Source organism: Ranitomeya variabilis, chromosome 1, assembly GCF_051348905.1.
Source record: "Ranitomeya variabilis isolate aRanVar5 chromosome 1, aRanVar5.hap1, whole genome shotgun sequence".
Taxonomy (NCBI): domain Eukaryota; kingdom Metazoa; phylum Chordata; class Amphibia; order Anura; family Dendrobatidae; genus Ranitomeya; species Ranitomeya variabilis.
The window spans coordinates 241,924,667-241,951,399 of record NC_135232.1 but is presented as its reverse complement, the minus strand read 5'-3'; the positions used below and the strand labels follow the sequence as shown (position 1 = coordinate 241,951,399).

The 26,733-nt window shown below is 42.9% G+C and overlaps 1 long non-coding RNA gene across 1 annotated transcript; it reads right to left on the bottom strand.

The window, feature by feature from the left end:
• Nucleotides 1-4,813: 4,813 nt before the first annotated feature.
• On the bottom strand, nucleotides 4,814-9,560 carry LOC143793893 (uncharacterized). Its single transcript, XR_013220322.1, has 3 exons — nucleotides 9,427-9,560; nucleotides 8,578-8,677; nucleotides 4,814-7,199 (listed from the first exon to the last, which is right to left on the bottom strand). It is a non-coding gene; the product is annotated as an uncharacterized LOC143793893 (long non-coding RNA).
• Nucleotides 9,561-26,733: the final 17,173 nt, after the last annotated feature.

Here is a 26,733-nt window from a genome sequence, read left to right as displayed (position 1 = left end):
TAATGTTGAAAAGCCAGTAATTCAATTGCCGGCTTTTCATTTCTCCTGCCTAAACCCGACATGATATGAGACATGGTTTACATACAGTAAACCATCTCATATCTCCCTTTTTCTTGCATATTCCACACTACTAATGTTAGTAGTGTGTATGAGCAAAATTTTGGCGCTGTAGCTATTAAATTTAAGGGTTAAATCGTGGAAAAAATTGGCGTGGGCTCCCGCGCAATTTTCTCCGCCAGAGTGGTAAAGCCAGTGACTGAGGGCAGATATTAATAGCCTAGAGAGGGTCCATGGTTATTGGCCCCCCCTGGCTAAAAACATCTTCCCCCAGCCACCCCAGAAAAGGCACATCTGGAAGATGCGCCTATTCTGGCACTTGGCCACTCTCTTCCCACTCCCGTGTAGCGGTGGGATATGGGGTAATGAAGGGTTAATGTCACCTTGCTATTGTAAGGTGACATTAAGCCAGATTAATAATGGAGAGGCGTCAATTATGACACCTATCCATTATTAATCCAATTGTTTGAAAGGGTTAAAAAACACACACACACATGATTAAAAAGTATTTTAATGAAATAAACACACCGGTTGTTTTAATATTTTATTGCTCTCTCAATCCATTTGAAGACCCTCGCTTGGCAAATAATAAACCCACAATATACATACCCTCTGATGAACTGTCACGTCCCACGAGGTAAATCCATCTGAAGGGGTTAAAATATTTTACAGGCAGGAGCCCTGCTAATGCAGCTGTGCTCGTGCCTGTAAGCCCCGGCGAATGAAGGAAATGTAGGTCAATGACCTATAGTTACCTTCAGTCACGGTGATGCGCCCCCTGGTGGATGTCCTCATATGACCTGGAGCGTGGGACAAAGTTCCCAGGCTGTAGTTCATGAGGACATCCAGCAGGGGTCGCATCACTGTGACTGAAGGTAACTATAGGTCATTGACCTACATTTCCTTCATTCGCCAGGGCTTACAGGCACGAGCACAGCTGCATTAGCAGGGCTCCTGCCTGTAAAATATTTTAACCCCTTCAGATGGATTTACCTCGTGGGACGTGACAGTTCATCAGAGGGTATGTATATTGTGGGTTTATTATTTTTCCAAGCGAGGGTCTTCAGGTGGATTGAGAGAGCAATAAAATATTAAAACAACCGGTGTGTTTATTTCATTAAAATACTTTTAATCATGTGTGTGTGTGTTTTTTAACCCTTTCAAACAATTGGATTAATAATGGATAGGTGTCATAATTGATGCCTCTCCATTATTAATCTGGCTTAATGTCACCTTACAATAGCAAGGTGGCATTAACGCTTCATTACCCCATATCCCACCGCTACACGGGAGTGGGAAGAGAGTGGCCAAGCGCCAGAATAGGCGCATCTTCCAGATGTGCCTTTTCTGGGGTGGCTGGGGGCAGATGTTTTTAGCCACGGGGGGCCAATAACCATGGACCCTCTCCTGGCTATTAATATCTGCCCTCAGTCACTGGCTTTACCGCTCTGGCGGAGAAAATTGCGCGGGAGACCACGTCAATTTTTTCCGCAATTTAACCCTTAAATTTAATAGCTACAGCGCCGAAATTTTGCACATACTCACTACTAACATTAGTAGTGTGGAATATGCAAAAAAAAAGGGGGATATGAGATGGTTTACTGTATGTAAACCATGTCTCATATCATGTCGGGTTTAGGCAGGAGAAATGAAAAGCCGGCAATTGAATTACCGGCTTTTCAACATTATCGCGCTGAAGTAAATATAAATATATATATATATATATATATATATATATACACTCACTGGCCACTTTATTAGGTACACCTGTCCAACTTCTTGTTAACACTTAATTTCTAATCAGCCAATCACATGGCGGCAACTCAGTGCATTTAGGCATGTAGACATGGTCAAGACAATCTCCTGCAGTTCAAACCGAGCATCAGTATGGGGAAGAAAGGTGATTTGAGTGCCTTTGAACGTGGCATGGTTGTTGGTGCCAGAAGGGCTGGTCTGAGTATTTCAGAAACTGCTGATCTACTGGGATTTTCACGCACAACCATCTCTAGGGTTTACAGAGAATGGTCCGAAAAAGAAAAAAAATCCAGTGAGCGGCAGTTCTGTGGGCGGAAATGCCTTGTTGATGCCAGAGGTCAGAGGAGAATGGTCACACTGGTTCGAGCTGATAGAAAGGCAACAGTGACTCAAATCGCCACCCGTTACAACCAAGGTAGGCCTAAGAGCATCTCTGAACGCACAGTGCGTCGAACTTTGAGGCAGATGGGCTACAGCAGCAGAAGACCACACCGGGTACCACTCCTTTCAGCTAAGAACAGGAAACTGAGGCTACAATTTGTACAAGCTCATCGAAATTGGACAGTAGAAGATTGGAAAAACGTTGCTTGGTCTGATGAGTCTCGATTTCTGCTGCGACATTCGGATGGTAGGGTCAGAATTTGGCGTAAACAACATGAAAGCATGGATCCATCCTGCCTTGTATGGAGCATCTTTGGGATGTGCAGCCGACAAATCTGCGGCAACTGTGTGATGCCATCATGTCAATATGGACCAAAATCTCTGAGGAATGCTTCCAGCACCTTGTTGAATCTATGCCACGAAGAATTGAGGCAGTTCTGAAGGCAAAAGGGGGTCCAACCCGTTACTAGCATGGTGTACCTAATAAAGTGGCCGGTGAGTGTATATATATGTATGTGTTTCTCTATGATATATATATATATATATATAAGAAACGAAACCCGACTTTGGATTACAGATCGTGTACCGTCGACCCGATCCCAGAGTGGGATCGGGTCGGGTTTCACGAAACCCGACTTTGCTAAAAGTCGGTGACTTTTGAAAAGTGCCGATCTGTTTCGCTCAACCCTAGTACAGACACCATGATGAGATTTCAAGCCAAGAACTCATCTCTCCAGACTTCCCTCTTCTCCGTCTTCAGTAGCACTTCCTAATATGGTACCCTTAATAATAATAGTATTATTTTACTGCCCCATAAGTAAAAATATCTCCCATGCTAAGCCATGAATAAATGCTGTGCTGCCTGCACAAAATATTCCTCCACCCACACTGCCTTTATCCAAAATATTCCCACACTGCCCTTCTCTATAATATCTTTCCCTACCACACACTGCTCCGCTCCCAAATATCAACCCTTCTGCGTACACTGCCACTCTGCAAAATATCCACCACATTGCCCTCTCCAAAATACCCCCGCATACAAACTGCCACTGTGCAAAATATCCTTCACAGTGCCCATTTCCAAAATATCCCGCTCCACACACACTGTCCCTCTTCAAAATATCCCCCACATAGCCCTTCTGCATGAAGTACCCCGATACACTGCCTTTTGTTATACTGTGCCCCACTTCACAATTATCCCCACATTATGTGCCCTCACATTAACACCAATCCTCTCCCCCATCATCGAAAATGAAAAGACATTTAATCTTTGGCACCTTCATGGAGCGCATACTATTGCCCTCTGTCTGCGCGGCCTCTGCGGTGCAGCTGTGCTGGGGTGCCAGCAGCAGTTTGATGAGGTCAAAACGGGATGACTTCATCATGCTGCTGCAGGTCGGGGAGGGAGATGATGGGCTCTCCTCTGCCCAAGTCTATGCACTCAAGTGTTCAAATGTATTCCCATCTAAAAGACTTAAATACATTTGAATATAGGAAGAAGGGAGCTGGCGCATCCTGCCCCGCGAGGTGGGAAAAAGTAAATCCTTTGGCGGACCATATGCAGCCCGCAACCCATATGCTGTGTGGGCTCAGTTGCACAAATGTTCTTGGAGGAAATAAGAACACTCAAAGACTCTATAAAAAGTACAGTATGTAACAACAATATTTAGAAGCAGGGGCATTTCTTAATGATAATACCTATTAAAAACTTGCTCTGTCTTCAAGAGCAAAGTGTTTCACTATTTAGTTATTGGAAGAATGGAGTTTCCTTTAGTTCTAAACCTTTAATGTGAGCATTATTTGTTGAATAGCTCAGTACAAAAGCCTACTAAGGATGGTATTAACTCATAGATTAAGGCTGCCAATTTAATTTGCCACTGTTTTACATTCATCTTTTGATCTGAAGCCTTCATCTAGCAAACTGTGCTTTTATTAAACAATCCTAGCAATTGGCTGCATAGTGACCGCATTTCCTTTTTAAAACTAATTTCAGTAGCAGATCTCTTGATCAAGGTTCTTCAATCTCGCAATTTGCAGTTGTTAGTTGTTATAACGAGGAGATGTCACCATCCTGAATCAATTTAATTTACACAAGGTACTTGTAGCAATTTGGGCAAAATCAGTTAAAGCATTCTCCATTTCTGGTAAGTGTCACTGTAATTAGATGAAATAGTCGGAGGACGTGTCCGTACCTCTAGAGGTTGGGTTGTTATTTTTTTGGCCAATGTATTTAGGTGCAAAAATTGAAAGTGCTCAGGGGTTGATATCTTTTAATTAGAGATGAGCAGATCTTTTGAAACTTGAATTTGCATACTTCACCACATTTTCACACTTTACAGCAGAGAGGGAGGATCGTGCTGACCATAAGACCTTACACTCTATAGGAGAAAGAGAGAGGACCCCACTTACCATAAGAGTTTACACTACAGAAAAGAGAGACAACTCTGCTGTACAAACTGTGCTTCATTGGGAACCGCTGATCTGTGATGGTCATGATACTGACCCTCCCTATACTATGTATGAAAATCAGTAAGATGTCATAGCTGCAGGGCATTATGGGGAAGCCCGCGTGGCAACAGAAAGTGACTCTAAAAAAGCAAAACTTCACACAAGGCCAGATAAAAGACTATATGTATCTTTATTAAAAATTAAATAATCATTAAAATCAAGGCAGATACCAAAAGTACAGGAGACAAGAAAAGGTGAGATACCTACAAGAAACGCCCCTAAGTCATAATTGGCAAAACGATATAAAATGTTACATGTGGAGTATTATAAGAATAGTTCGCCCTTCCTGCGCAAGCACAGGAAAAAGTACACAAAATTAATATAAAGGTATGATCAATATAATAGTGATGGTAAAAATATACAAGTGTAATATAATTTAGTATAAGCAGATACCTATACTGGTTCATAAAAGGCGAAAGACTTCATGTCAATAAGATATATACATACACAAAATAAATAATATAAATCAGGTATAGTTACCAAAAGAGGCGCACTCGAGGGACCCACCACACCCGACGTGCGTTTCGCATTGAAATGCTTCCTAATTATAGCAAATGGATCCCTCAATGGTTTCATGTGAATCACGTAATTTGGAGATTTAGATGGAACCCCTATTCAAGAGCTCAGTGTTATGTTGTATATGTTATGGGGACTATTCAGCCCCACTGCACTGGACACATGTTGACAGTCAGTAATATGGGTAAGCTGAGCTTTTTTATGGCACTGTCCTCTTTGAGCCCTGAGACACTGGTACTCATTATTGACTCCTACATTTGGCCCCTACCTTTATTACACAATCCATTGACTGGGTACCTCTCAATTATATCATTATATAGCACTTTGTAGGCATTATGCACTTTTGAGCATGATAATACTCTGGTGTATTGAGGTCATGGCTGCTCAGCTTTTTGTCTCTTGCTCTGTCCCTGTGACATAACCTGAAAAATAGATATAAGCAACGTTTGATGTCCTTCACACATGAGTCCTCTAGGTAATTTGTCTTTTTTGCTGTTTGTTACATGTATTATGCCGTGTAAATTTGTTCTTCAATAAAATTTGTTAATTTTTTACTTAAGTCTGGAAATTAGCTGTGTAACCTATTGAAATTAATAGGATGTCCATGCTTTAGATATCCCCATTAATGTATCAGTGTCTTGACTGGGGCATCCAACTGTACTGCATCAGATTATTATTTTTTGTCTTCTAAATCAGATAATTAATTGATTGGGTAGAATATACGCCGAGGACAAGGTGTCGCCATCGGGATTTGGCCCAAGGAGACCTACAGGACGACACCAGATCCATCCCGCACTGACCGTGTTGGCACCACTTTACCTATTGTGGACTCTTCAGTCAGGAAGCCGTCAGACTGATAAGTTAACTCTTGAGAACTGTTGCTATCTCTGTTATACACTTTACCCCATCCCGTATACCAAACTGTTAAACCCCAGTTTTACCCTACCTCCTCCCTGCGTGGAGTATACTCCTGTTCCAGTAAACCAAGTTAACTCTTGCTCTGTCTCCAGTCCATCCCCAATTATAAGAGGGTGTTCACACTTATGCAACACCATTATTCCAGTTTTTTTTATTTTGCACCAAAAAATGATTTTAGTTTGTCTCTCAATGGATTTATACAGATTATTTGTGACATTGAAAGGCGGAAAATATTTTGGAATTATTAATTAAATGATTAATGATTCAGACTTTTTTACAGGGGTGTGTAGACTTTTTTTTTATTCAAAGTAGATCCCAAGGCACTGGCCAAACACCTAAGGTCAGTCTGCTCCTGAACGTATTGAATAACCATTGACAATCATCTAGAAATAAAAGTTTATACAAGATAACATCCAGGTGAATCCTTCATTTTTTGAAGATTTCAATTTTTTCAGCTTTCTTTATGCAACCACCCTTTGGAGAAAGCAATGCATGCTGCACTTCTTCTGCACAGTCTTTTATTGTTTGATCAGACCTTTTATGTTAACTGTCTATAGCACATCACCCCATGTAAACAGGGATGTGCGGACAACAATAATGAGAATGTATGAGAACAAACCCACTAGAGATCATTCAGTCACGTAAGGTGTCGATGACTGTTGCATGTAAATGGAACTAAACAGATTCCAATTGTCTTTAATATCAATTCAAACCCGAAATTCTCCCTGGAAAATGACCATTTTGCTCTTCCTACAATTTGACCCTGGTAAGGCTAGGGTCATATATAAAGGTTGGCTTGCTTGTAGCGCGTGGATGGCTCTTTCTATCTGCCCCTTCCTCAGTGGTTGTTTGTTCCAGTCCTGGCCTGGGCAAAATTTAACTCCTATATTAGTTATTCAAGACAGATGCTTCTCTGTGTTTTTCTGCATTAATAGCAACTAAATACCCATATAAAAGTACCGTAATATGCCTCAAACACGTCAACATATTTTTCAGGTTTCCTTTGTATACTGAGCACAGTGATGGCTTTTATGAAAGCCCGTGAAACAGACAAGAATAGTTTCCTATGAATAAAAAAACAGAAAAAAACTACTATTACATCTGTCATATGACACAATTAGCATATCTATATATTTTATACATTTATGTTAGCCAAGTTAACAAAACGGGATCCCTTAAGACAGCCGTTGCAATATCAAAGCAATGTAACACTTCATTTATTGTGAGCCTGCATGTGTGTGTCTGTATGTGCATGCTTGTGTATATACTTTTTATCCTCATTTCAATGACTCAGTCCTGAACCTAAGTGAAATCTGATCCTCATTAAACTAGATGGTAGCAATAAAGCACACTTATTTTTCTTGGATCAAACATAATTTTGATTTACTGGATGTCAGGTATTATCCTGAAGAAAGGTTTTGAAGTTCAAAGAACAAATTAAATCAATTTAATTTGCTACACACAAAGTGAGAGAGAGAGGAGGGAAGACGAGAGGGGGAGTAGGAAGAGTGGGTGTCAACAGGAACTCAGGAAGAAAGACATCTTGAAGAAAGAAAGAAGCCATAGGCATAGAAAGCCCGGGAAAGATTTATAATAAGGAACTAAGGATATGTAAAAAAAAAATCTATTAAAATTCAAATAGGAATAGTTAGACAGGATTTACACATGGCCACATGGCTGAAGTTATGAACCACATCACAATTGCTAAACATAAAGGTTAGAATTTATCAGAACTGGGATTTCATATTCCAGTCTAATAATTGAAGTATATTGGCCATGTGTGCCATGTGCAAAATACTGCACATAAAGTTTTTGGTTTTTTTTTAAACTTTTTGCATTTTGGTCTATCTTTAAGCCAGAAAATTAAATCTACACCTATGTATATTTGCACCAATTTTTTCGCACCATGTTCTGGGTCAAAATCTAAACAAGTTGTGAGCAGGAAGATATTTTTGTGAATTATATGTTAAGCAGCACAATTTAAAATTTCTTATGACATAGAAGTGGCACAGATGCAATGTTAAATTCCCCTCTGAAGTATTTTGTTAATACTGTTAGTACTGAGGATGAAAATGTTGGGCAGAGTTCTTACAGCTTTACCGTGGGCTCACATAGTCTTACTATGGATTTATACTCACGTAGATGTGCTATTATATTTTCCTGTCAGATTCATTGGGCCTCAACAGAAGAAAAAGCTATGTATGTCATGAAAGACATATTGAGATACAATGTGGCCTTATAAACTTCAATAGTTGCCTTATGCCTACTTTGGACAGCTCAATGTGCATGACAGGTATTAAACTTGGCACTAAAATGCAATTTTTCCACAGTTTTTATATCAAAAGCACAAACGTACTGTATATAATTCAGTATGTTGCTGACTATCTACTTGGTGTGCTAATTTTAATTTTAGAAAATGTGAAAAAGGAGCAATCTGCTCACCTGTCCAGGTACACGGCAAAATACTACAGTAATAGCAACAGTCCGAATAGGAGCCAGAACTCACATCTTCTGAAAATATTTGCTTTATTGATCCAGCAGTCTGAAAGGCACAAAAAATGGTTGAACACAACAGTACAAAAATTAAAATGTCAGAAAAAAAATACCCGCTGCGCTCCCAGGCCTGCCGGCTATCGTTTGGACTGTTGATTTTCATCTTAGTTTATTGATAACTTTTTAATTTAAAAATAATAATAAATAAAATAAAAAATAATTTTTAAACCACAAATTTAAAAACCAAAAGTTACCATACGAGAGCCAGTTCTGCTGGTGTTATTTCTATGATCTCATAGGTTTCCTTATTTCACACTGCTTTCTACCCATATTTCAAAATAAGGCTTCCTATTAACTAGACCTGATGTCATTTGTCAGATAATTCAGCTTAAGTCCCACTTATGAACCACTTTTTCTTCTACAACCCGGCATTCTGAGTTTTTCATCCACTCTAATTAACAGCTTAAATGTCACACTATGATGGCTTTAGATAGGGAATGGGGGCCTCAAACTGTCCCTGGAAATGGGACCCTAACATTCTTGTCTAGGGGGTACTCTTAATTGTAGAGAGGCCAGAGTCTCCAACCTTACTATGCTCCTGTTAATCCCTGGTCTGTCCTCTCCCCTACCCCATGGAGCCTGGGACAGAAAGGTAATGTGAGCAAGACAAAAGACAAAGCAGGGATAACAGAAACCCTCTATCATACACGAGCACAAACCAACAATGGGAAGGAGGATAGGGACTTGGAGGAATAAACTAAATGGGAAACAGGGACCAGGAGATAAACACACACTTACTACAGAACACCTCCACAACAACTTCTCCCCAAACACTTAGCTTAAGCACACAGTAAAGGAAGACGAATCTCCAATAGTAACAATGAACTCCTATTCATCTCAATGGCTCCTAAGTAAGCAGAGCTTTCACTAGCAGAACAGAGAGGGTCTGGTCTGGTTTTATAGAAAGAGTTAACGACCAGATCTGAAACAGCTGAAATGGATCTGCATGTTTTTCAGCATAGAAAAGGTCATTAACCTCTTGATCACTAAAGAAACCAAATTAATTTAGTATGGAATCCAACACACAGGCTAAGGGCCCCTTTCCACTTGCGAAGAAAACAGACGAGTGCAATCCGATAAAAAATCGGATTGCACTCGGACCAATGTTATTCAATAGCTGGCTTTTCATTTGCGATTTTTTTCTCAGCCGAAATTGGACTGAGAAAAATCTGGATCGGCTGAGAAAAAAATTGCAGCATGCTGCGTATTGCTGCGGATCTCGGACGAGACTTGCCAATGCAAGTCAATGGGTGCGAGAAAAAAATCGCACAGCACTCGCACCATGCGAGTTCTGTCCGATTTTTACGCACCGGTGTCCTTTGAAAAGCCGGTAATTCAGCGCGGTGTACAGTAAAATCACACTGACAGGTAAGAATAGAGTAGATTTATACATATAGAATAGGTATATATACATATATATATGTCAGTGAGGCACCTATATATGTATATTTATATTTAATGCAGCGCTAGATAGCATAAAAGCCGCTAATTCAATTGCCGGCTTTTGCTCTCTACTTCACAAACCCGACAGAATATGAGACATGGTTTACATACAGTAAACCATATCATATCCGTTCTTTTATTACATATTCCTCTTCACTAATGTAAGAAGTGTCTGTTTGTCAAATTTGGGGGCTCTAGCTATGAAATTAAAGGTTTAAATCGCGGAAAAAATTGGCGTGGGCTCCCGCGCAATTTTCTCCGCCAGAGTAGTAAAGCCAGTGACTGAGGGCAAATATTAATAGCCTGGAGAGGGTCCATGGTTATTGGCCCCCCCTGGCTACAAACATCTGCCCCCAGCCACCCCAGAAAAGGCACATCTGTAAGATGCGCCTATTCTGGCACTTGGCCACTCTCTTCCCACTCCCGTGTAGCGGTGGGATATGGGGTAATGAAGGGTTAATGTCACCTTGCTATTGTAAGGTGACATTAAGCCAGATTAATAATGGAGAGGCGTCAATTATGACACCTATCCATTATTAATCCAATTGTATGAAATGGTTAAAATAAACACACACACAATATTGCAAAGTATTTTAATGAAATAAACACACAGGTTGTTGTAATATTTTATTGCTCTCTCAATCCACCTGAAGACCATCGTTCTGTAACAAATTAAAAATAATAAACCAACAATATACATACCTTCCATAGATCTGTGACGTTCCACGATGTAAATCCATCTGAAGGGGTTAAAATATTTTACAGGCAGGAGCTCTGCTATAATGCAGCTGTGCTCGTGCCTGTAAACCCCGGGGAATGAAGGTAATGTAGGTCAATGACCTATTGTTATCTTCAGTCGCGGTGATACGCCCCCTGCTGGATGTCCTCATATGACGTCGAGCGTGGGAAAAAGTTCCCAGGCTGCAGTTCATGAGGACATCCAGCAGGGGGCACATCACCGCGACTGAAGGTAACTATAGGTCATTGACCTACATTACCTTCATTCCCTGGGTTTTACAGGCACGAGCACAGCTGCATTATAGCAGAGCTCCTGCCTGTAAAATATTTTAACCCCTTCAGATGGATTTACATCGTGGGGCGTCACAGATCTACGGAAGGTATGTATATTGTTGGTTTAATATTATTAATTTGTTACAGAACGATGGTCTTCAGGTGGATTGAGAGAGCAATAAAATATTACAACAACCTGTGTGTTTATTTCATTAAAATACTTTGCAATGTTGTGTGTGTGTTTTTTTTAACCATTTCATACAATTGGATTAATAATGGATAGGTGTCATAATTGACGCCTCTCCATTATTAATCTGGCTTAATGTCACCTTACAATAGCAAGGTGACATTAACCCTTCATTACCCCATATCCCACCGCTACACGGGAGTGGGAAGAGAGTGGCCAAGTGCCAGAATAGGTGCATCTTACAGATGTGCCTTTTCTGGGGTGGCTGGGGGGAGATGTTTGTAGCCAGGGGGGGGCAATAACCATGGACCCTCTCTAGGCTATTAATATCTGCCCTCAGTCACTGGCTTTACCACTCTGGCAGAGAAAATTGCGCCAATTTTTTCCACGATTTAACCCTTTAATTTCATAGCTAGAGCCCCCAAATTTGACACACAGACACTTCTTACATTAGTGAAGAGGAATATGTAATAAAAGAACGGATATGAGATGTTTTACTGTATGTAAACCATGTCTCATATCCTGTCAGGTTTGTGAAAGAGAGAGCAAAAGCCAGCAATTGAATTAGCGGCTTTTATGCTATCTAGCGCTGCAATAAATATAAATATACATATATAGATGTCTCACTGACATATATATATATATATATATGTATATATACACATTCTATGTGTATATATCTATTCTATTCTAACCTGTCAGTGTGATTTTACTGTACACAGCACTGATTTGCCGGCTTTTCAAAGGACACCGGTGCATACAAATCGGACAGTAATACGGATGTCATACGGATGATGCGATTACAAAAAACGGATGATGCGATTAAAAATCACATTGCACTCGCATAACACTCGCATGACAATCGCATACGTTACATCCGTTTTTTCGGTCCAGATTACGGACCGTTTTTTCTCTCGCAAGTGGAAAGGGACCCTTAATGGAAGATCTGCGATTCACAATACGCAGTGATCTTCTGCCCCCAGATCTCCCAGGTTGTCTTGACACACTTGTGACATTAAATCCATCTTGCTCAGACAAGACTGACTGCTACATTGTTGTGGAGAGGGGAAGGAGGATGACTAGAGGGGACCAGCATGAAGAAACAGGCAGATGGGGACACAGAAAGATCATGATGAGCTTTCTAACAAATCTTTTACATCACCATAAAGCAAATTCACATCCTTAGAGTTCAAGACTGCTGCATAATGTCCTTTCGATTGCCGTTGCATGTTTTGGTGTGGTAAAATTGAATGAAGAGCAGGAGTCCCTCTTTATATGTTATGCTTTCACAGTTCACAGCTGATTGCCTTCTCCCACCAGTTCACAGTCGATTGCAAACTCGAGAAAAAGCAGAGGGGAAAACTGGTGAAAATGTAGGAGACAAGTAATATAATGACCAGATATACTGCTATTCCTAATGTACACACACAGGACAGCGTATTCTGCAAAGTTACTTGAAAGTATGGTTACCCTATAGTTTGAATATAGATTTGAAAATGGCTGGAAAAACCTGATATTAGTAAGATAAATCCAATGCAAGTGCTTACATGCAAAATAAAATCGATTAATCATTATTGAACATCTTTTTGCTTTTCTTGTACTGATGAACAAGTCTGTAGTACTTTGAAACACCTCAAATAAATAAAGAAAAACCGCATGTACATTCGGTCTGGATTTGGATTTATTATATGGGATACCAGCAGCTCAAATTATCCAGAAATCCTCCTTTTATCTTTCAATATTAGACTGTCAGCCAAGCCCACCGATATCAGCAGGTTCAGTAAACATTAATCTAATGGGTAATGTGGCTTTAAGGTCTCATCTACCCAACCTTATATCAGTCCTCTCAATTATGCAGCTGTGAAAAAGTGCTAGTGTAATCCAATTGAGGCTTCCAGGTGTGAAATAAATAACAAAAATGCAAAAATAAAGAAGAGCAGCATTTAAGAGTTAATTATAAAGAAACATTACATGTATTTTATTTATTTCATTATATCGCATTTTTATTACATATCAGAATACAACTCTACAACTCCCTGAACATGTGTATAAAGAGTTAAATATGCCACTGCAATTAGTTTTAACAAATCATTTCCACATCTAAAAAACTTAAGATTCAGATGGAAAAATAAAACCCTGGAAGATGTGTGTAATAGAACACCTGATGTTTTTGACACATGATGTACCATCCTCAGCCTGTGAAGTTCAGCTTGTAAATGACTGTCTGTGTGCTGTCAAAGCAGACATGATGAAACTTGTGTAGCTTTAGACAGTGCGAAGGAAATCCCAAGGATTAGAAGAAAATATAGCAGAATCTTGTTAGATTCTGGCGAATATATTTCTGACAGCTACGTTAACGTAATATGTGGTGAAAATATTTGTTAATAATTGTACATGTTTTTATCCAGTTTGGCTTATTATATTTTGGAATTGCCAGAAAAACATTAGTAAAAGAGATAAATCTGACCAGAGTTCAAGTATCTGAAACTACATCTAAAGAAAGATCATGCTACATTTTTATGCAATCTCCAAGTAAAAAAAATATCTATTAACTGCTGTATTTTTATATGTGATATAAATGGCTCATCTAAAATGCAATACTGAACCCAAATATGTTTATGGGCATCATTGAGGCAGATTCATGAAAACTGTCTAAAGGTATGTGCATACTATGTGCTTTTTTATGCGGCTTTCACTTGCAATCTGCCTGTAAAAAGTCTTAAAATTGCTTAAAAGAATGATTACATGCACTGTAACATAAAAACAACTTGCTATGCAAATGTTCAGTCATTTTGAGCTTCTTGATTTAATTTTACCAGAGCAACCTCAAGAGGTTGTTCACAACTTGGACAACCCCTTCTCAATCCGAATGTTAGCCCCAAGTAAAATAAAAACACTTAGGGTTTGCTTACGGCTGAGTTCTATCAGATGTTTTATCGAATAGCACTAGACCCAATGTAATACTATGGGGCAGCTCATTTCAGAGATTTTTTTTCTCATGCCGATCTGAGAATTGGATTGCATGCATCCACACAAGTCTATGGGTGTGTGGGAAAAATCAGACCGCACTTGGATGTCACAGCTGGCAATGGAGGACATGGAGAAATTACCTTCTCCTCCTCAGCAAATGTGCTGCAGTTCTCACATGAAAGAGAATCGGACCACAGTACACTGACACTCGACTCAACCTCTGACAGAGTTTGAGCCGAGTGTCATATACATAATCGGCCCGATTCTCTCACATGAGAGAATCATCAACCGAGTGACCCGGCCTTATACTCACCTCTGGCATCAGTGCCGTCCTAGTGTTGTTGGCACATTCTCTCCTGGGGCTTGTGTGACATCACACGAGTAGAGTTGAGCGACTTTTACTTTTTTCGGAAACCCGACTTTGTCAAAAGTCGGGTCGGGTGAAATCGGCCGATTATTACGCAAAGTCGGGGGCCGACTGAAACACGAAACCCAATGCAAGTCAATGGGGAATCAAAGTCGGCAGAGAGTGGAGGACAGGAAAACACCTACAGTGCCCATTTTAATGCCAAAAACATCAATTCTTATTACTGAAGCTTGTCAATCTTAATTTACTTTATAATAATAGTTAGGCATTGAAAACTGGGGGTCATTTGGCTAAAGTTGTGGGGGGTAGGGCTAGCTCAAGTTTTTCGTGGGCCCAGGAAATGCGGAATACATCACGGCAGTGGAGCAGGCAGAGGTAAGTATTTCAACTTTGCAAGTGATGTGATCCTGAGCAAGCAGTGGGGGCCCACTCGTTGGCATTGGCATTGGCACAGGGTCCCTCATAGTACGGCGGTGTGTTTGACGGCGGGTGGCGCCTCCCACAGGCAGAGACACTTTTGTGTACTATGAGGGGCCCTGTGCCTGTGACGTCGCCAACGAGTATGCCCCCCCACCTGATGAAGGAACCTGCACTTTCATCTGCACCTTCCTCTTTGTCCCCGTGTAAGGTGGTATAGTATGCGGGAAGGGGAACCTGACTTTCAGCAGGGTCAGATTCTGGCTGTGTAGAGTGCAAGGGGAATGTAGTGGTCTGAGTCAATGTACCAGCAGACTCATCTAGCAGTGGCTAGGCAATGGGCAGGATGAGGAGGAAACACAGATACAGGCCCAAATAAAAAAGTGGGCTAAATGCAGTTCAAAATTGGTAACAGGACTAAACTGGCGGCGTTGCTTTCTTCAGCGGAGGACAACTGTAAGGAGTGGCTGACACAGTGAGTAGGCCCAAATAAGCAAGTAGGCTAAATGCAGTTCAAAATTGGTAACATGACTAAACTGGTGGCGTTGCTTTGTTCAGCGGAGGACAATTGTAAGGAGTGGCTGACACAGTGAGTAGGCCCAAATAAGCAAGTAGGCTAAAAGCAGTTCAAAATTGGTAACAGGACTAAACTGGCGGCGTTGCTTTGTTCAGCGGAGGACAATTGTAAGGAGTGGCTGACACAGTGAGTAGGCCCAAATAAGTAATTAGGCTTAATGCAGTTTAGAATTGGTAACAGGACTAAACTGGTGGCGTTGCTTTGTTCAGCGGAGGACAATTGTAAGGAGTGGATGACACAGTGAGTAGGCCCAAATAAGCAAGTAGGCTAAAAGCAGTTCAAAATTGGTAACAGGACTAAACTGGCGGCGTTGCTTTGTTCAGCGGAGGACAATTGTAAGGAGTGGCTGACACAGTGAGTAGGCCCAAATAATAAAGTGGGCTAAATGCAGTTCAAAATTGGTAACAGGACTAAACTGGCGGCATTGCTTTGTTCAGTGGAGGACAACTGTAATGAGTGGCAGACACAGTTAGTAGGCCCAAATAATAAAGTAGGCTAAATGCAGTTCAAAAAATTGTTCATAAATAAACAGGTGGCATAGCTTGGTACAGGGGTGGGCTCCTCTGCTGAGTAGCAGACAGTGGTAGTAGGCGCAAAGTATTAACAGGTCTAAATGGAGGCCAGGGCCCCTGTATATTTCAACTATCATCTATCATTTCAACAAATTTGCATTGGCAGTGCCATTGAAGGATTTAACAGCACAGACTACACAGTGGTGGAGCAGGGAGAGGTAAGTATTGCAAGTGGCAAAGCACTGTTCGAGCTGGGGGGAACACTCTCTCGTGGGTGGTGGTACTGGCATAGGGCCCCTCATATGACGGTGTGTCTGACGTTGGTTGTGCACCACCACCATCAGAGACACTTCATTGTACTATGAAGGACCCTGTGCCAGTGCCGTCGCCCAAGAGTGGGCACGCCCACCTGTCCAGGCAAACGGCAGTCACATGGGTGCTTGCGCCAGGTGGTGACCACGGCCCTGTGGGGGGAGTCAGCCCATTTAGGGAGGTATAGAAATGGCCTATGGTGGACATTCAGCAGCTGCAAATGGAGGAATTGGAGAAGTCAGTAAGAGGAGGCCAAAAGCAAGACATTTTTCTGGCAAGCTACGTGTCAGCAGGGGAAGGTGGGACCAAATAATTTGAAATCCATGATTGGTTCATTTTAATGAAGATTAGATCATCAACATTTCGGGTAGCCAGACGAGTCCTTTTTTCGGTCAGTATTGAACCAGCAGCACTGAATACTCTTTCTGATAGCACACTAGCAGCAGGGCATGCGAGCTCCTGTAATGCATATTCTGCCAATTCAGGCCAGGTGTCTATTTTAGATGCCCAGTAATCAAAAAGGAATGACCTGTGAGGGAGAACATCGATAAGGGCGGAAAAGTAGTTCGTAACCATACTGGAAAAATGCTGTCTCCTGTCACTTTGAATCGATGCAGCAGTACCTGTTGTGTCAGCGGTCATTGCGAAATCACTCCACAACCTGGTCATAAAACCCCTCTGTCCAATACCACTTCAGATTTGTGCACCTCTAATACCTCTGCCATGTTGCCCACTAAGGCTCGTGTGAGAACCATCACCGCCACTGTGTGCTGGGAATGCATGAACCAAACGGTCTACAAGAGTTGCTTGTTTGGTAGCCAATATTTGCTCAAGGTTCTCATGTGGCATGATATTTTGTAATTTTCCTTTATATCGTGGATCCAGGAGGCAGGCCAACCAGTAATTGTCATCGGTCATCATTTTGATAACGCGGGGGTCCCTTTTTAGGATACGCAAGGCATACTCAGCCATGTGGGCCAATGCTTCAGGTGTTAATTCACTGCTTGTGCTGGGTTGAGGAACACTTTCTTGCAAATCAACATCACTTGTGTCCCGCAAAAACCCTGTACCTGACCTTGCAATGCCACCAGTTTCTATTGCCCCCTGAGAAGCATCCTCCTCCCATAAATATTCATCCCCATCATCCTCTTCCTCTTCGTCCGCCACCTTGTTCAGGAGAGTTCCCTGAGCTGACAATGGCTGACTGTCATCAAGGCTTCCTGTTGTGAATTCCGTTCTCGGGCTCCCTCCTGTGGTCATGAGTGGTACTGTGTGAGTTTGTTCTTGGGCTCCCTCTGGTGGCCTTTAGCGATATGGCTGGTCTTGGCTGGGCTCAGCTGTTTCATCTCCTGCTAGGCTGGGCCTATTTAACTCACCTGGACCTTTACTTGTTGCCTGCTGTCGGTGTATTCAGTCCTGATCCTGTGCTCTCCTGAATATTCCTTGTGACCAGTCTCCTGCTATGAGAAGCTAAGTTTGCTTGTTCAGTTTCTCATTATTTCCTTGAAAACGTTTCTCATTATATTATGAGTTCAGCCCAGCTTGCTTTTATGTGATTTTTTGCTTGCTGGTTAGTTCTGGGGTGCAGAGTGCGCCCCTCACATCATGAGTCGGTGTGGGGGTTCTTTTATTCTCTGCGTGGTTTACTTTTGATAGTTTTTGTACTGACCGCACAGACACCTATCTATTTTCTGCCTATCTAGTATTAGCGGGCCTCATTTGCTAAATCTGTTTCATCTCTACATTTGTGTTTTCCCCTTTACTCACCGTTATTATTTGTGGGGGGCTATCTAAAACTTTGGGGTATATTTCTCTGAGGCAAGTGAGGTCTTTGCTTTCTCTCTAGGGGTAGTCAGTTTCTCAGGCTGTGACGAGACGTCTAGGTTTTCAGGTAACGTTCCACAGCTGCCTTTAGTGTGTTTGGATAGGATCAGGATTGCGGTCAGTATAGCTTCCACATCCCCAGAACTTGTCCTATATACTCAGGGTATATTTGTTAGGTCAGTTTGAGATCCTACCACCAGGATCATAACAGTACAGCAGGCCCGAAAGTGTTAATGCAGCTAAAGAGGGAGAAGAAAAATCTTAAAAGGTCATTTTTTTTTTTTCCTCTGCACTGTGTTTTGCCTCTCTCCTCCCCTTAATCTCTGGGTGGTTCTGTATGCAGCTACTAATATGGACATTCAGAGTCTGTCTTCTAGTGTGGATCATCTCACTGCAAGGGTACAGGGCATTCAGGATTATGTAGTCTGCAGTCCTATGTCAGAGCCTAAAATACCTATTCCTGAGCTGTTCTCCGGAGATAGATCTAGGTTTTTGAACTTTAAGAATAATTGTAAGTTATTTCTTTCTCTGAGACCTCGCTCATCTGGCGACTCTGTTCAGCAAGTCAAAATTGTTATTTCTTTGTTGCGGGGTGACCCTCAAGATTGGGCATTCTCTTTGGCGCCAGGAGATCCGGCACTGCTAAATGCTGATGCGTTTTTTCTGGCGCTTGGAGTGCTTTATGAGGAACCAAATCTGGTAGACCAAGCAGAGAAGGTTTTGCTGGCTCTCTCTCAGGGTCGGGATGAAGCAGAGGTTTATTGTCAGAAGTTTAGGAAGTGGTCAGTGCTCACTCAGTGGAATGAGTGCGCCCTGGCGGCGATTTTCAGAAAGGGTCTTTCTGAAGCCCTTAAAGATGTTATGGTGGGGTTCCCCATGCCGGCGGGTCTGAATGAGTCAATGTCTTTGGCCATTCAGATTGATCGGCGTTTGCGGGAGCGCAAACCTGTGCACCCTCTGGCGGTATTTTCTGAGCAGAAACCTGAGCCTATGCAATGTGACAGGATTCTGACCAGAGTTGAACGGCAAAACCACAGACGTCAGAATGGGTTGTGCTTTTACTGTGGTGATTCTGCTCATGTTATCTCAGCATGCTCTAAGCGCACAAAAAGGGTTGCCAAGTTTGTCACCATTGGTACTGTACAACCTAAATTCATTTTGTCTGTTACTTTGATTTGCTCTCTGTCATCCTACCCAGTTATGGCTTTTGTGGATTCAGGTGCTGCCCTGAATTTGATGGATTTGTCATTTGCCAGGTGCTGTGGTTTTATCTTGGAGCCTTTACAATTCCCTATTCCGCTAAAGGGAATTGATGCTACACCATTGGCCAAGAATAAACCTCAGTACTGGACTCAATTGACCATGTGCATGGCTCCTGTACATCAGGAGGTAATTCGCTTTCTGGTGCTACATAATTTGCATGATGTTGTTGTGTTGGGTCTGCCATGGCTGCAGGCTCATAATCCAGTCCTGGATTGGAAAGCAATGTCTGTGTCAAGTTGGGGGTGCCAGGGAATTCATGGCAATGCTCCTTTGGTGTCAATTGCTTCTTCTACTCCTTCTGAAGTCCCTGAATTTTTGTCGGACTACCAGGATGTATTTGATGAGCCCAAATCCAGTGCCCTACCTCCTCATAGGGATTGTGATTGTGCCATAAATCTGATTCCTGGTAGTAAGTTCCCTAAGGGACGACTTTTTAATTTGTCTGTACCAGAACATACCGCTATGCGGAGTTATATAAAGGAGTCCTTGGAGAAGGGACATATTCGCCCGTCCTCTGTTGTGAATTAGACTTTTTTGGCTCCCTCTTGTGGTCACTAGTGATATGACTCTGGGATTGTCTTTCCTCAGTTTGGCACCCACCTGGGTCGTTAGTCCAGGGGTGTTGCTATATAAACTTCCTGGTTTCTCAGTCCTGTGCCTGGCATCGTTGTAATCAGTTCCTTTCTGTTTGCTCCTGTCTGCTGGTCTTGGATCTTGCAAAATTAAGCTAAGTCCTGCTTCCTTGTTTTTTGGTTATTTGCTTTGCTATTATTTTTTGTCCAGCTTGTACTAAATGTGATTCCTGATTTTGCTGGAAGCTCTAGGGGGCTGGTGTTCTCCCCCCGGGCCGTTAGACAGTTCGGGGGTTCTTGAATATCCAGCGTGGAAATTTTGATAGGGTTTTTGCTGACCATATAAGTCATCTTACTATATTCTGCTATTAGTCAGTGGGCCTCTCTTTGCTAAATATCTAGTTCATTCTTAAGTTTGTCTTTTCTCCTTACCTCACCGTTATTATTTGTTGGGGGCTTGTATCCAACTTTTGGGGTCTTTTCTCTGGAGGCAAGAAAGGTCTATCTTTTCCCTTCTAGGGTTAGTTAGTTCTCCGGCTGGCGTGAGACGTCTAGAACCAACGTAGGCACGTTCCCCGGCTGCTGCTATTTGTGGTGCTAGGATTAGATATATGGTCAGCCCAGTTACCACTGCCCTATGAGCTGTTTTTTTGTGTTTGCAGACTTGGTATGTACTTTTGAGACCCTCTGCCATTGGGGTCATAACAGTATGCCAGGCCAAGGTTGAATGTTTAATGCATTGCAGAAGTGGGATTACAAGAAAGGAAAGTCTGAGTTTTTTTTTTTTTTTTTTTCTTTCCTCTCTTTTTTCCTCCCCTTTACCTCTGAGTGGCTTGTGCTTGCTGCAGACATGAATGTCCAGACTTTGTTTACAAGTGTGGATCAGCTTGCTGCTCGTGTGCAGGGCATACAAGATTTTGTTACCAGTAGTCCAATTTCTGAACCTAAAATACCTATTCCTGAACTGTTCTCTGGAGACCGATTTAAGTTTAGGAATTTCAGGAATAATTGTAAATTGTTTCTATCTCTGAGACCCCGTTCATCTGGAGACTCAGCTCAGCAAGTAAAAATTGTTATCTCTTTCTTACGGGGCGACCCTCAGGATTGGGCCTTCTCGTTAGCGCCAGGAGATCCGGCATTGGCAAATATTGATGCGTTTTTTCTGGCGCTCGGATTGCTTTACGAGGAACCCAATCTTGAAATTCAGGCAGAAAAAGCCTTGCTGGCTATTTCTCAGGGTCAGGATGAAGCTGAAGTGTATTGCCAAAAATTTCGGAAATGGTCCGTGCTTACTCAGTGGAATGAGTGTGCTCTGGCCGCAAATTTCAGAAATGGCCTTTCTGAAGCCATTAAGAATGTGATGGTGGGTTTCTCCATTCCTACAGGTCTGAATGATTCCATGGCGCTGGCTATTCAAATTGACCGGCGTTTGCGGGAGCGCAAAGCCGCGAATCCTCTGGTGGTGTTGTCTGAACAAACACCTGATTTAATGCAATGTGATAGAATTCAGACTAGAAATGAACGGAAAAATCATAGACGTCAGAATGGGTTGTGTTTTTACTGTGGTGATTCTACACATGTTATATCAGCATGCTCTAAACACCTAACTAGGGTTGTTAGTCCTGTCGCCATTGGTAATTTGCAACCTAAGTTTATTTTGTCTGTGACTTTAATTTGCTCATTGTCCTCCTACCCTGTTATGGCGTTTGTGGATTCAGGTGCTGCCCTGAGTCTTATGGATCTGTCGTTTGCCAAGCGCTGTGGTTTTGTTCTTGAGCCGTTGGTAAATCCTATCCCTCTTAGAGGTATTGATGCTACGCCATTGGCAGAAAATAAACCGCAGTTTTGGACACAGGTAACCATGTGCATGACTCCTGAACATCGGGAGGTGATTCGTTTTCTTGTTCTGCATAAAATGCATGATTTGGTCATTTTGGGTCTGCCATGGTTACAGACCCATAATCCAGTCTTGGATTGGAAGGCAATGTCTGTGTCAAGTTGGGGCTGTCAGGGAATTCATAGTGATTCCCCGCCGGTGTCTATTGCTTCCTCTACTCCTTCGGAAGTTCCTGAGTATTTGTCTGATTACCAGGATGTATTCAGCGAGTCCGGGTCCAGTGCTCTTCCTCCTCATAGGGACTGTGACTGCGCTATAGATTTGATTCCAGGTAGTAAATTTCCTAAGGGAAGATTATTTAATCTGTCTGTACCTGAGCATACCGCAATGCGTTCGTATATCAAGGAATCTCTGGAGAAGGGGCATATCCGTCCATCCTCTTCCCCTCTTGGTGCGGGATTCTTTTTTGTGGCCAAGAAGGACGGATCTTTGAGACCTTGTATTGACTATCGGCTTCTGAATAAAATCACTGTTAAATTTCAGTATCCTTTGCCTCTGTTGTCGGACTTGTTTGCCCGGATTAAAGGTGCCAAGTGGTTCACCAAGATAGATCTTCGTGGTGCGTACAACCTTGTGCGCATTAAGCAAGGAGATGAATGGAAAACTGCATTTAATACGCCCGAAGGTCATTTTGAGTACTTGGTGATGCCTTTCGGGCTCTCTAATGCTCCTTCAGTGTTTCAGTCCTTTATGCATGATATTTTCCGGAAGTATCTGGATAAATTTATGATTGTTTATCTGGATGATATTCTGGTTTTTTCTGATGATTGGGACTCGCATGTAGAGCAGGTCAGGATGGTGTTTCAGGTTTTGCGTGAGAATGCTTTGTTTGTTAAGGGCTCAAAGTGTCTCTTTGGAGTACAGAAGGTTCCCTTTTTGGGTTTTATTTTTTCCCCTTCTGCGGTGGAGATGGACCCAGTCAAGGTCCGAGCTATTCATGATTGGACTCAACCCACGTCAGTTAAGAGTCTTCAGAAGTTCTTGGGTTTTGCTAACTTCTACCGTCGTTTTATCGCTAATTTTTCTAGCGTTGTTAAACCTTTGACGGATATGACCAAGAAAGGTTCTGATGTTGCTAACTGGGCTCCTGCAGCCGTGGAAGCCTTTCAAGAGTTGAAGCGCCGGTTTACTTCGGCGCCTGTTTTGTGCCAGCCTGATGTCTCACTTCCCTTTCAGGTTGAAGTGGATGCTTCTGAGATTGGGGCAGGGGCCGTTTTGTCGCAGAGAGGCCCTGGTTGCTCTGTAATGAGACCAGGTGCTTTTTTCTCTAGGAAGTTTTCGCCTGCTGAGCGGAATTATGATGTTGGCAATCGGGAGTTGTTGGCCATGAAGTGGGCATTTGAGGAGTGGCGTCATTGGCTCGAGGGTGCTAAGCATCGTGTGGTGGTCTTGACTGATCACAAAAATCTGATGTATCTCGAGTCTGCTAAACGCCTGAATCCTAGACAGGCCCGCTGGTCATTGTTTTTCTCCCGTTTTGACTTTGTGGTCTCGTATTTACCAGGTTCAAAGAATGTGAAGGCTGATGCTCTTTCAAGGAGCTTTGTGCCTGACTCTCCTGGAGTCGCAGAACCAGTTGGTATTCTCAAAGAGGGAGTTATCCTGTCAGCCATTTCTCCGGATTTGCGACGTGTGTTGCAGAGATTTCAGGCTGGTAGACCTGACTCTTGTCCACCTGACAGACTGTTTGTTCCTGATAAGTGGACCAGCAGAGTCATTTCCGAGGTTCATTCCTCGGTGTTGGCAGGGCATCCGGGAATTTTTGGCACCAGAGATCTGGTGGCTAGGTCCTTTTGGTGGCCTTCCTTGTCACGGGATGTGCGGTCATTTGTGCAGTCCTGTGGGACTTGTGCTCGAGCTAAGCCTTGCTGTTCTCATGCCAGCAGGTTGCTCTTGCCCTTGCCTGTCCCGAAGAGGCCTTGGACACACATTTCCATGGATTTCATTTCAGATCTTCCGGTGTCTCAGGGCATGTCTGTCATCTGGGTGGTATGTGATCGCTTTTCCAAGATGGTCCATTTGGTATCTTTGCCTAAGCTGCCTTCCTCTTCCGATCTGGTTCCTTTGTTCTTTCAGAATGTGGTTCGTTTACACGGCATTCCTGAGAATATTGTGTCTGACAGAGGATCCCAGTTTGTTTCCAGGTTCTGGCGATCCTTTTGTGCTAAGATGGGCATTGATTTGTCGTTTTCGTCTGCCTTTCATCCTCAGACTAATGGACAAACGGAGCGAACTAATCAGACTCTGGAGGCTTATTTGAGGTGTTTTGTTTCTGCAGATCAGGATGATTGGGTGACCTTCTTGCCGTTGGCTGAGTTTGCCCTTAATAATCGGGCTAGTTCCGCTACTTTGGTTTCGCCATTTTTTTGCAACTCTGGTTTCCATCCTCGTTTTTCCTCGGGACATGTGGAGCCTTCTGACTGTCCTGGGGTAGATTCCATGGTGGATAGGTTGCAGCGGATCTGGAATCATGTGGTGGACAACTTGAAGTTGTCACAGGAGAAGGCTCAGCGTTTTGCCAACCGCCGCCGCGGTGTGGGTCCCCGACTTCGTGTTGGGGATTTGGTATGGCTGTCTTCTCGATTTGTTCCTATGAAGGTCTCCTCTCCTAAATTTAAGCCTCGCTTCATCGGTCCTTACAAGATATTGGAAATCCTTAATCCTGTGTCCTTTCGCTTGGATCTTCCGGTGTCGTTTGCCATTCACAACGTGTTCCATAGGTCTTTGTTGCGGCGGTACGTTGTACCTGTGGTTCCTTCTGTTGAGCCTCCTGCTCCGGTGTTGGTTGAGGGCGAGTTGGAGTACGTGGTGGAGAAGATCTTGGATTCTCGTCTCTCCAGGCGGAGGCTTCAGTATCTGGTCAAGTGGAAGGGCTATGGTCAGGAGGATAATTCCTGGGTGGTTGCCTCTGATGTGCATGCGGCCGATTTAGTTCGTGCCTTTCACGCTGCTCATCCTGATCGCCCTGGTGGTCTTGGTGAGGGTTCGGTGACCCCTCCTTAAAGGGGGGGTACTGTTGTGAATTAGACTTTTTTGGCTCCCTCTTGTGGTCACTAGTGATATGACTCTGGGATTGTCTTTCCTCAGTTTGGCACCCACCTGGGTCGTTAGTCCAGGGGTGTTGCTATATAAACTTCCTGGTTTCTCAGTCCTGTGCCTGGCATCGTTGTAATCAGTTCCTTTCTGTTTGCTCCTGTCTGCTGGTCTTGGATCTTGCAAAATTAAGCTAAGTCCTGCTTCCTTGTTTTTTGGTTATTTGCTTTGCTATTATTTTTTGTCCAGCTTGTACTAAATGTGATTCCTGATTTTGCTGGAAGCTCTAGGGGGCTGGTGTTCTCCCCCCGGGCCGTTAGACGGTTCGGGGGTTCTTGAATATCCAGCGTGGAAATTTTGATAGGGTTTTTGCTGACCATATAAGTCATCTTACTATATTCTGCTATTAGTCAGTGGGCCTCTCTTTGCTAAATATCTAGTTCATTCTTACGTTTGTCTTTTCTCCTTACCTCACCGTTATTATTTGTTGGGGGCTTGTATCCAACTTTTGGGGTCTTTTCTCTGGAGGCAAGAAAGGTCTATCTTTTCCCTTCTAGGGTTAGTTAGTTCTCCGGCTGGCGCGAGACATCTAGAACCAACGTAGGCACGTTCCCCGGCTGCTGCTATTTGTGGTGCTAGGATTAGATATATGGTCAGCCCAGTTACCACTGCCCTATGAGCTGTTTTTTTGTGTTTGCAGACTTGGTATGTACTTTTGAGACCCTCTGCCATTGGGGTCATAACAGTCCTCGTCCCCTTTGGGTGCGGGGTTCTTTTTTGTGGCCAAGAAGGATGGTTCTCTGAGACCCTGTATAGATTATCGCCTTCTAAATAACATCACGGTCAAATTTCAGTATCCCTTGCCACTGTTGTCCGATCTGTTTGCCTGGATTAGGGGGGCCAGTTGGTTCACCAAGATAGATCTTCGTGGAGCGTATAATCTTGTGCGCATAAAGCAGGGCGATGAATGGAAAACAGCATTTAATACGCCCGAAGGCCATTTTGAGTACTTGGTGATGCCTTTTGGGCTTTCTAATGCCCCCTCTGTGTTTCAGTCCTTCATGCACGATATCTTCCGAGAGTACCTGGATAGATTTATGATTGTGTACCTGGATGATATTTTGGTCTTTTCTGATGATTGGGAGTCTCATGTGAAGCAGGTCAGGATGGTATTTCAGGTCCTGCGTGCCAATGCCTTGTTTGTGAAGGGCTCTAAATGTCTCTTCGGAGTCCAGAAGGTTTCCTTTTTGGGCTTTATTTTTTCTCCTTCTACTATCGAGATGGATCCAGTCAAGGTCCAGGCTATTCATGACTGGACTCAACCTACATCTGTGAAGAGTCTTCAGAAGTTCTTGGGTTTTGCTAATTTTTACCGTCGCTTCACTAATTTTTTTAGTGTGGTGAAGCCTTTGACGGATTTGACCAAGAAGGGTTCAGATGTGACGAATTGGTCTCCTGCGGCCGTGGAGGCCTTTCAGGAGTTGAAACGTCGGTTTTCTTCAGCTCCTGTCTAGCGCCAGCCCGATGTCTCTCTTCCCTTTCAGGTCGAGGTTGATGCTTCAGAGATTGGAGCAGGGGCTGTTTTGTCGCAGAGAAGCTCTGATGGCTCTGTGATGAGACCATGTGCTTTCTTTTCAAGAAAGTTTTCGCCTGCCGAGCG